The sequence below is a fragment of the Lepisma saccharinum genome, chromosome 14 (genome assembly GCF_977018435.1).
Source record: "Lepisma saccharinum chromosome 14, izLepSacc3.1, whole genome shotgun sequence".
Classification (NCBI taxonomy): Eukaryota; Metazoa; Arthropoda; class Insecta; order Zygentoma; family Lepismatidae; genus Lepisma; species Lepisma saccharinum.
In genome coordinates, this window is record NC_139242.1 from 19,156,856 (window position 1) to 19,168,857 (window position 12,002).

The following is a 12,002-nucleotide window of genomic DNA, read 5'->3' on the forward strand; positions in this document are numbered from 1 at the left end:
GTATTTAAATTGATCCAGAAAAAAGGTTCCTGGACCGAATTTAAATTGATCCAGAAAAAAAGGTTCCTGGACCGTATTTAAATTGATCCAGAGAAAAGGGTTCCTGGACCGTATATAATTTGATCCGGAAAAACTGTTCCTGGACCGAATTGAAATACTTGACAGATAAAAATGTTCTTTACGGTCCAGTATTCATTTACTCTTACTGATGTTCTCTCCTGGACCGGAATTGAATTTATTTGAAATTTCTGGACCCTTAACAACCCTGCCCGTAGAAGGAGCACTTGCCCACTGAGGCTTGCCTATCTGTGCATAAAGTGTACTTAAAGTATCTCAAACTCAAACAATGTAATTACTAAGGATTTGGCCCAATGGCAGTCATCCGGTGATTTACCTACACCAGAACATCTGTCGCCATCACTGCCTCTTTCTGAAAGTTTCTTCAAGGTATTAATGTAATCAAATAAATAATGCTGTAACTTGCCATGCAACAATGTAAGCAAAATACAGCGTTGTTCCTTTGTGCCTCACAGAAGCAAATGCCAAGGGGGTATCAGTTTCACTCTCAACCTTTGCTTTCATTTCAATTACAACACAGACATATCCGGAACGTTGGCAAAGGGAGGATTTGAAAACGAGGTATTTCCGAAGGACAGAAAAACAACGAAAATGCGGTGGGTTGTGTTTCCTAAACTCACGTGTTATTGTCTCACACTTCTCTCTTCATTAATATTCTTCATTAGAGGAAAAAGCGGAAGAACGTAAAGGACCACACAGGAGCTCGAGAGGGCTGAGAAAGAAAAAAGAACGCCGACGGTAAACAATGAAGACACCCAACATGGTTCGTGGGGGTTGCCTCCCTGGTGGATGATCCAAGCCGCAAGAGTTGGGACGAAAATAATACGAAATGGCGTTGTTTTTTGAAGGATGACGAAAAGTTTTTATTTTCTTACATCCCTTCTTGTTTGACGAAGCCAAAAAGTTTCCTCAAACGAAATGAAGCTGTTAGCTTCAGCTCCAATGTTGCCATAGCATTTCTTAAGGACTTTGAACACAGAGAAAACGGTCGACGCACCAACATGCACGTAAACACATTACCACAGCACCTGCATTTATCATGCCAACGGTGGGGGGTCCTTCCAATAATCTAGGAATATATATTTTTATGTTATTGGAATATTAGACACGGCAGTAAGCATGGGCGTAACTTGGGACCTAAGTTTTGGGGGCGGAATCGAACTTGGGGCTTAAGTTTTGTGGGTTAGTGGTACAGCACTCAGAGGCTGACCTTCGCCCATAACTAACTAACTAACACTCTAGCCTTCTTAAACCCGAAGATTTATGGCAGCAGCAGCAACACAGGCCTTCCATCTGTCCCTATCCTGAGCAAGATCAAGCCACCCTTTTCCATTTTCGCCCATGAATAAAGAAATTTCTAACAACTTTAGGATGGTGACAGAATCGAAAAGTTTCCTCTCTCATAAAAATAGCACCCAGGACTATTTTGTTAAATACTGTTACATTTGCGAAATCATTAAAAATACTCATTTTTGATCCTCAGGTCCCAGGAGGTTACCAAAAGTACCATTAACTTGTAAAATTTCATAAACATCAAAATTTGACATCGCCAAATTAAAACTATGTTGGCAAGAACATAATGAGAGAGATGGCAGTATAGGTGTAGATCATTGTAGAATTCATACACACATGGGTGACTATCTCGTACGCACCAACCTCTCATTCAAGCAGTACACCCTGGACAGCATAATTGCCGACCAACGGAGCTCTGCGTCTGGACCCACGGCCAGCATAATCCTCTGTGAGGCTTATGTTGTGTCCTGTCCATGTGTGCATGTGATTGTCCTTTCATCAATTTCATCTCGTTATTCTTCATCCCCATCTTTGCTATTAGCCAAAAGTGGTAGAAAAGCGAAGAAAATTAAAACAAATCAATTAAATCAAAGGTACACAGAGGATTGTACACACGTTAGCAATATGGATCACAACTGTAAGTCTTGAAAAATATACGCCATCTATCGCATTTAAATGAATTTATTTGTTGAAATTAAGAACGTCTTAATTTGTCTTTGGAGAAATAGAGCATGGATTGTTTTTCTATATCTAAATAATAATAACCCGTGGGTCAACCTCTTCAATCTCCCCCACCCGTCACCCACACATAACAGGTTTCTCAACGGTCACCTATAAAAACCTGTCCTCGCTACGAGAGACTTGTCTATCGGAAGGGGAACTGAGAAGGGATTACTGCGCCATCAAAATATTCAACATGTACGAATCTAGGACAATTGCGATGGCGTACAATTGCGATGAAGGCAAAAATCACGGGCAATTGCGATGATTTTGATGGTGAAGGTCATTTTACAAATTAATGGTAGGACAATTGCTACGATCAGGACCTAACCTAACCTAACAAAAGGCGCCACAGAACTAATAATGATGTAGAAGGTTGGGACAACAAAATAAATAGGTGGCTTGGAAGACCGCATCCAAAAATTCATGATGTTCCGGCCTGCCTCAAGAGCCAAGCAGAAGACACCAACATCAAGAATATGCGGATGGAACTTAATCTAGAAGGTCAGAAAAGGAAGAAGCGTGACATTAAAATCGACGAAAGAGTTGGGAAGTTTATTCGCACATATGAGGAAACGGGACACTTCAAAAGGTGGTCTGTTGGCCCATGTTCAAAAACTTGATTGAACCAAATTCCCAGCCGAAAAATATCAATATTTCACATAATTCTCTTGTAAGAGGTATTGTACGGAGTGTTAAGTCACCCTTCAATTTGATAGAAGATTTAAAATGTCATCGCAATTGTCCACCCGCCCTTTCACTTCTAACTGTGTTCATCGGCTAGCAAATGTATACACGTTTCTAGAACATGTGTGCTATGGGGCGAGGAGGAGGAGGGAATCAGAATATATTTCCTTAGTAATTCATTTACTTTAGCTGGTTCCAAGTCACTTTTGTTACTAAGTGCACCATATTTGATCCCTTAGATGAAGAAAGGAAGAATTTAGGTGATGAAGTAATGAGTTCAGTAAATCTATAAAAGCGACTTTCAGTAATAGGCTAGTGGGAGACATGCTGTCGTAATTAATACTTTATGGGAATTATGACATGATCTGGGGAGGGGAAGCGTCATTGACCTTGCGGGGGGGGATGGACACCCCTGTGGACAAGTATCCGTACGAAGCCAACATTTATTTTAGGGTTGTTCTACAATATTGTTTTTTCCTACACTTACATTTTCGTAACGGACGTTTTGCATTATTAATCTCAATGGACATTAATCGTTGTTGTACTCTGTGAAAACGACACCATCTTTTAAAATCCTTGATCCTCCGCTTAGAGAATTTACAATGAAAGAAAAAAAGGAACCATAGACTTACTCTAGAGAAGAGCATTTCGTTCTACGGTTCAGCGGGTTTTTAAGATCCATACCATTATTGCAAAGGCATACAAGAAATATCCATGTTCGCATTAATAGCGAGCACAAATTCGTGTTTGAAGAGTCCAGAAACCAAATATCAGAAAGTATTTGGTAGCGAATACCGACAAAGAACGTCTCCGCACTTTCTAAGCCGTTCTCTGCAAAAAACAGATGTTGGGGTGGTACTTGGAGGTTTGGAGGGAGGGGGGGAAGAGGAAGAAGCGTTGAATGAAACTTCGTCTCGCTCTCTCTTAATGAGTTCTTTTCCTCTTCTTCCTTTTCTTGTGACATTTCGTCATTCTGAGTTTTTTCCCCAGGGTGTACACCCACACTGGAAGAACCTAAGTCATTGCCAACCGCACAGGCCGTTTCGACACCACGTGCATCGGCAGAAATCATTCTGGGAAACACCAAAGCGTAAATGATATAACGGAGGGATAACAATTACCGCAATGTAAACATGTAAACCAACACAGTTTTGTTGAGATCAGCGCACTTGCAACAGTCATACAATAGGAAGAAGAATTACAGGTTATTGCAACGGAATTGATGCTATAAGCTGACTATACCTAACGCAACTCCAACGGGCGGCTGTGAAACAGCGAATCAGCGATCAGTTGAATTTTCTTCGACTGAGATCGGGCATTTTCGAGTCACAAGGTACCGAACGTTGTTCGCGGGACGAAACAAATGAGCGTTGGATACACCACATGTTGCCAAACGTATCGTAAAGCGAGAAAGAGCCTTCTCGGGCAAAGGTATTGCCAGCACCAGAAATCAGCGGCGGTTAGTGGTACAACTGCACACGCGGTCCTTCAATGATGAAGTTTCCGGAAGGACCACCCACAGGTCGGAATGCAGGCGGACACAGTCATATAAAGACAACTGGCAAAAACAAGTACGCTTGGCAACGTTGCTTCGGGAGAGCTATGTGATCCCTTCAGCTTTTACTTCGCAACTGAGGTTGTTGACACCCATCGGACCACACGCCCCCGTAAATGATTGGGTGACAGAAAGAGCCAGAAATAGCCTTCAAGGTCAACCGCCAGTTGGAGTTGCGTTCAGTATAGACCAGTGTTTCTCAACTGCCGAACAGCAGCCCGGTACCGGGTCAATTATACCGGGCCGCCAGAAGTTCTCCTGATGTTTTCAAATTGCAGCGCAGGCTGGCAACCACTTAGGAAGATGATCTCTCGTTCGGGGCTCAGTAGCGACAAGAGTAAATTCTTTCCCGTCAATGCTGGTGAGGATTGAAAGCCACTAACAGGAGACTGTCTCTTGTGCGGCCTCCAAATTTGAATTTGAACGGTTGTGTTTTTGTCTAGCTAGAGTCCGAAGGATGAAGCGACTTGCAGCCCAAGCTGACAACTACCTGGAAAGGTGACCTCTCGGGTTTCGAGTTCAAATGCGATAACAGGAAATGGCAGTGAAGGATCAAACGATCTAACTTGGGGGGGGATTGCTTCCCGCCTCCACATATGGAGGTTGACGGACGGGCACCGGGCTCAATTAGTTTGCGGGATAGATTATACAATTTTTCGTAATTACCATTTTCAACGATCGTTTTAAACGTTGTTCAGGGACAAAAATAGTAATCAGGGGCCTTTTGCCGCTATAGTTATTGCAGAGTTTTCAATTGAAATTTTTAATTATCTCAAAATGTTTCGAGGAGCTGTAGCCCCATCACCTCAAGCTGCGTACACCAGTGGTGTACATGCTTATACATATATGTAGAGTATGCTTATATCAAGGAACTGGCCAACCTAAACGCACGGCCATGAAATTAGCCGGGTGGCAGAAGTTCGCGCTGTTGCCACGTCGGGACGCAACCCCGTGTGTTTGGTTTAAGAGAATGAAATATCTTGTTGTTGGTCTTTGTAATCCATGAATTAAACTGACAGTATTTGCTCGAAAGGTCAGGGATGACAAAAAAGTGCCCCGGAGAGAGTCAGTCTGACGCTCGAACTAGCCAACCCGGCTACAACGGGATTGCGTACACTTTTACGGTTTTATCAGTGGTATCTGATAAGCCGTTGACAAACTGTCACAGTGTACAGGATGAGGCCATGTTGTCAGATGTAAAATGTTCTCAAACCCTTCTCACTTATGTTGTGTTTGTTTGTGTGTGTGTGTGGACTTACACGTGTTTTCGCTGGAAGGGTTGTTACGCGCCAAAAAATTAACTAACTCAACAGAACTAAGCAACGCAACAACGCAGAATCGCTCCCCGTGACACATGTCAAGCGAATTAGACATTACATGAATTATAATACGGTCAGGATAAGTGCCTACAGTCGGAGTTACCGAGAATAAACCTAGGAGGATTTGATTTTAAGTACCTGAAATGACGTGACATAATACTACGGTGGTTCTGAATATACACATATATTAAAGCACAGATAAATACACAGTACATCTTGCCCTCTTTCAATCGATCTCTCATTCATACACTCATTCCATGGCATATTGCGACAATATGACAATTACAAAGGTTAGATTAATTAATACTTTGACTATACTCATCCTATTTCTTGGCTACATTGCCGTTTACAATTTACCGGTTATGGTTTTAAGTATAACGTGAATAATTGTTCCTTGTGCGAACCCTACTATCTTTTCTGAATGTATAAATATATTTCAATGAACTATTGTTTGCTGTTAACATAAACTCTGATCTATAACATGATTAGTCCGCCGGAGTAACGATGTCTAGTTATGCCCTAGCACTGATTTAAGTTATGCAATGATTTGATTTACGCAGATTCGCAGATTCACACACACACATGGTTGGATCTTACCTTCGCTGCATTCCCTTTGACCTGGGTCGGGTGAAAGTGGTCCTACAGTTTTGGAAGACGTCCGCACTCCAGTGTTTACTTCGCGGTTATCCTGGTTGGCGAAAGTGGATCAGTCGGCAGCTCCATATGGCATCATCGGATCCTGGCTTCACTCGTTCACTTCGCAGGGACGTCCATGACGGTACACGTACACTGTCGATTCCATACGACAACTAGCGCAGTAATAGGTCAGTCCTTCGCGGTCACTCGTACGTAGAGATACGTGGCTTTGGCGATGAGACGAACATACGCGATGAGCCATTCGCGGTTTCACATGGACACACATGGATATCAAATGTTATTAACTTTAGTATTGGCTGTTATGCACTTTGGTATTAACTTTTCTATCAATTGTTGTTAACTTCTGCTACTTCGGACGTTGTTTCGGACGATTGACACAGGTGGACTTGTCTGGCGTTATTCTCACATAACCACACGTATGTGCACGAATGCGTTGACGGCGAGGGGGAAAACGACCCCCTGGTTCTACTCTGCTCTACTCCATGGCTCTAAAACACTCACTCGAGGAAAAAACAAATCCAGACCTCAGGTCCGATTGCGACTCGCAGCTAGGTCGCGCGTAGCTCACACTCCGGTGGTGATTCTAGGCAAACTGTCTTTTCGCTATTCCAAATCATCCCTTTTATTCAAGATTTGAACGAACTGACGCTCTAGCCTCAGTGTTTAGGTGCTTATTTATTGTTTCTGGTGCTTTGACCGTTGTCCTCCTATCCTGGTCAACGCTCAGTCCGGTCCTTAACCTCTGGTAGCAGCCCCTCGTGCAGAGATTATGCTAAATCCTCCGCTATTGTGTCAGTCACGGACAGAAAGCGCTATCTCAGTAGGGTATCGTCTTCATTGTATCCAGCGATAGATTTTTAATAATTCATAACTCCCGTAGTTCTGTTCTGATTAATCTCAAATCTTGGAATCAGTACTTTCATGATGTGGTCTTCCTCTGGTTAAAATCTCATCCAATTCGGTCCATTGGTCTAGAAGTTGCTCTTTTCCTGCTATTTCCCATAAGAATGCATGTAAATCCGAATTCGGGCGAAAAACGGTGGTTGAACAAGTTAGCACTGGCTAAGGCAGTCGCTAGACACCTTTATTCGCGACGGATTTCAATATTACCAATTGTAATTAATTCTTAATAACGGGCAATTAGATTAATTACCTGTTACTCAATATTTGACCGTTATAGGGTAGCATTAGATAGGCATAGAGGATGAACCTAATTGGTGGACTAGAATGTAATGGTCGGTGTATCTCCGTATTTATACCGAAGGTCACGAGCTTCGATTGACAGAAGTGTTTGTTGTGCAGTCATTAACCTAACCTAACCTAACCTAACTTTTGAGTTTGAGTAAATTGGTATGAAAATTGTATCTTGACTTGCTACATTTACTGGTCAAATTATATTTTTTGTTTAATCCTTAAGAGATTTACTATTTTATTTCTAATTTCTCTCTCTCTCTCTTCTTGTCTAAAGAAAAAAAACAGTGGCAACGTTCGATCAAAATCTGTGCACAAAACAGGTCAGTGAGATTTGTGCGCAATCCTGGATCTAAAGTGTGCGCAATTCGGTTGCCGCGGGCAACGCATTGCGCGGGAACCAGCGACTTTTGTCCCGCTCTCGCTTTGCTTTTCCCATATGTGGCACCAGCGCAATTCTGTCCAGCCGCCTATTTTCATGGCCGTGCGTTTAGTATCAAGATGGCGCTTCGAATCATTGTAAAATATTGGTCCTTTTCAGAGAATAAGAAGAAAGGGCGTTATTCCTTTCGCACACCATCTTCTCGTGATTCTAGTTTCCAGTTTTGAGGCAGACGCGAAAAAAAGGGCAACAAGAAGCAACAATGCAGATTGGGTGTCTGATAGGCCGGTCACCTTGGAACAGGACGATAACCAGAAAATGCGTAAGATTATGTTTTTCCTTTTAAAGAGAATAATAAAAAGAGATCCTCCAGTAATAGTCACTCTGGCTACTTCAAAGATACCAGTATTAATATTCTCGATGGCTAAGAAGGCAATAAATCTCCGTAAACGCCCAGCGAAACTCTGTAATTACAAGTTATTGCCTGCCCCGCGCAGCACCAAAACATTGGTATGCCTCAAGAGCTGCTTTGAGCTCGTTTCCACAGGAATTGAGCAAGAAAGCAAGGAGAGCGATAGCCTTGGGAAGTTTCCCTAAGATCTCTCTCTCTCTTTCGATAAGATAAATGCGATGCAATTACGCCTTAGCAACCGAGGTGCGAGGGGAGGGGGGTTGTTTCTAGATACGTATGTGGCGGCCTGTAGGTGGGGCACACGTATAAGCTTGTTCGCCGATAAGAAACATGATAATTTTTTTTTTTTTTAATGCATGAAAATCTTTACTCACGTTTAAATTGTAGATACTGGGCACGGTACTTAAACCGAGAACCACTTTACTTCTGTAATTGCTACATACCCCCCTCCCCCACACTATATTTTTGGGGGGAGGGGAAATTTTTGGTACTCTTCATAAGTCGATTTCATATTTTGATACGAAATTGTTATGTAATTTTTTTAACTTCTATGTAGTTTTCCCGCTTCCTTAGGCTAATCGATTAGATGAAACTAAAAAAAGGGTCTCACAAAGGAACACACATTTTATCACATCGATACGGAAGAGTGGGTTATCATCAATCTATCTAAATTTATATTGAAAGTATTTAGTTTGATTTATCTGAAATCGTCTAAGTGTTGTCTGATCTTATCAGTCGATGCATTTATAGTGCATCATACGGAACAACTGATGCATTTTCTTTCATGCATTTCTGTATGTATTTTGATGCAAAAAAAGTGCATAATTAGCAGCTTTTGCATATTAACATGTTACTGGAATCAACATACTTGTGTCAACTGACACATTTTAGTTTCTGTGTGAAGGTATTGTATGTACGAGTACATGTTATGGGCTTGTATCTGGAATTATAGAAATAAAATATGCATAGGAAAATAATATTTTAGGCGTAGGAAGAGGGTAAATTGGCACCCCGCTAAACATCAGCAAATAGAAAAATTGTCCTAAAATAAAAATAAAAAAGGTCATGAAATTTTCCTGACTTCTAAGAGTGTACTATACTCTGTCCCAGATAGCTTTGGAGCAATGCCGCACATAGCGGCAGAGAATCGGGGGGGGGGGGGATCGAATGGTCAAAGCGAAGTAGTGTTACGTATCCATAGGAGCGATAAAAGGAAAATGTTTGACTTAGGCAATAACAGATGGCAGCACCAGTGACAAAGGATAAAACTAATTTTAACAAACTAGAAAGGTGTAAAGGATGATTAAAACAAACATAGAAAGTTAGATAATTACAATGAATAATTGAATCAGGTTGAATCTCAGAATATAACGAAATTTATATCTCCATACTAAGCTATTCACGTTGTTTCCTTTCTATATATGTGTATTGTAAAGAACTCTACCCTGAGGTATCATCTCACTGACTGTACTGATGTCCTAAGCCAAACAGGTTACAGCAGTACACACTGCTCGAAGGCTGGTAACTGCAGTCGATTTTCCCCCTCTTCACGCCATCCCGTTTCCTCTCACGTGTTCATTGGTGAAGCCGTCTCGCGTCACTACTTACTTGCGCAGAGACATGTTTCCGTTCCTTGCTCCAGAAGTACCCGAGACAGAGTATAGAGTGTGTTGTGCCTCAGCGTCTTTCCATTATTGCACACCTAGCTTTTCACAGTGTTTTAGAGTTTACCCATAGAATCAATTAAAAAAATTAGATCCGTAATTTGAGATATAGATAAAACTTCGTGAATTTCAAAATGTCTGATGGATAGAATCAGAAAACGTAAAGAACAGGGAGTGGAGCTTTACCAGAAATGTATTAATCCAGCGAAGAAAAAGAGAGAAACAAAGATTTATGAAAACCTCCTGGTTCTTGCTATTGAAAGGGAAAATTTCGAAACGACACAAGTTTGGATGCACAGGACTTCTTTTGTGTTCTTTTTTCTTTCTTTTTCTGTGCGCCTCCGGATGGCTTGGAGCACACTGACTTACCTGGACCTGTGCTCTTTTGTCTGTTCCGTAAAAAGCGCGGGTCAAAAAAACTGGTGAAAGACCTCTTCCGCAGTGCACAATATTTCACTCCTATCACCACATTCTGCGGCAGACACTATGGTGCAATCCGTAGAAATGGAATCGAATTGTTATAAAAGAGACAGAGAGAAAAAAAGCTCTTTAGAAACTGGAAACCAGTTCAACCTTTTCCTGGAGGAATCTGAAATTGAATACCTCCTATACGGCAGGATTCTTTCACCAGCTGTCCTCCCCCAACCCTTGTGATCCAACCACCCACCCATCTCGGTCACCTGTTTCTTTTCTCCTCCCGTCTAGACTGCAATAGGACCCCAGCGACCTTGAAGATCTTTCTCTCATTTTTATTTTCTGTCAAAATATGAAATTGTATCGAGTTTTTCTTATAAAAGCGTGACTTGCACCCCCTAAGGCAGGAAAGGGGGGATGGGGCTGCTGAGGCTTCAACGAAAAACGATATGCTCATATTACAAGCTGGGGGAAAAAGTGTCTACCTCGTAAGAATTGAAGACCAAACTTTTGTTTCAAAAAGTGACTAATAATAAGCAATTCAGGGTGGACATCTCAAGGTCGCTTCATTATTGTACGTGTGTGTGTGCGCTCTAAGGCATTGTTTTAAAGAAACTAATTATAGCTGATTAATGTTGGTAATTATAAGTAGTTAATCTACGGGATCTCGAGCTGTCAAGAGCTTTTGGTGAGTATAGATTTCCGTTTTTGATATCTGCGAGAGGCAATTTACATTGAAAGCGAGCTGCTGGTGAGGAGAGGATGGGATTCCCTGGGGGAAACGCTGATGTGTGTTCATTTGATTCTTAACTGGGAAATGAAGAGAAAGGCGAAAGTGAGTTCTGGAACCTAAGTGGAAAATGACAAGGTGTTGCAAGGCATTGCCGCAGACAAATGGCAAAATGGAAGGTCGTCGTTCGAAACCTTGGTACTTCGACCGCTACAACGATACTGTATCGGTCGGGATGGAAAGAGAACCCCTACAGATTTACAATTAACTCAGAAACGTCGACAACAAAAGTGGATTGTGAGAACAGACGTGAGAGGGTTTACGGTCATATTAGTTTCACCAAAATATGGAGTTAAATATGGACGTAAAAAATTGGAAAAATAAAAACCTTCTTCATGATATAAGACACTCTACATAAAATACAGTCTTGACATTGAAACTATTACCGTGACTGTCTTGAAGAGACACCAGAAGCGAATTCCATAGGTGTGCCACAAAACGCTTTTGGCTCTGCTGTCGGGCGTGCAACTAGTAGCGAGGGTGGGGTTGTTAGCAATGGGCTCCTCGACTTGGAACTTCGAAACTAACGTTTGTAACAACCAGCAGTCGACGCTTGAGCCCTCATTCTCTATTGTTGACAACAATTGTAAATAAACGGGAATTTCGTGTTTCACAATAGCAAAAACAAACAGTTGGAAAGTAGAAAATTGAAAAAAAAAATAGGTATTGTTCGGATCACAGAAAACTTGTAAAAACGTAATTGGAGGGTAAAAAATATCCTAAACTTTCGTTTGTATAGAGGCTAGACGGAAATACACAAGGGATATGAACGAATCAAAAATGGAGGGGCTAATGAGGGCCATTACGGGGAGTGAAATGGCGGGGAGTGAAATGGCGGGG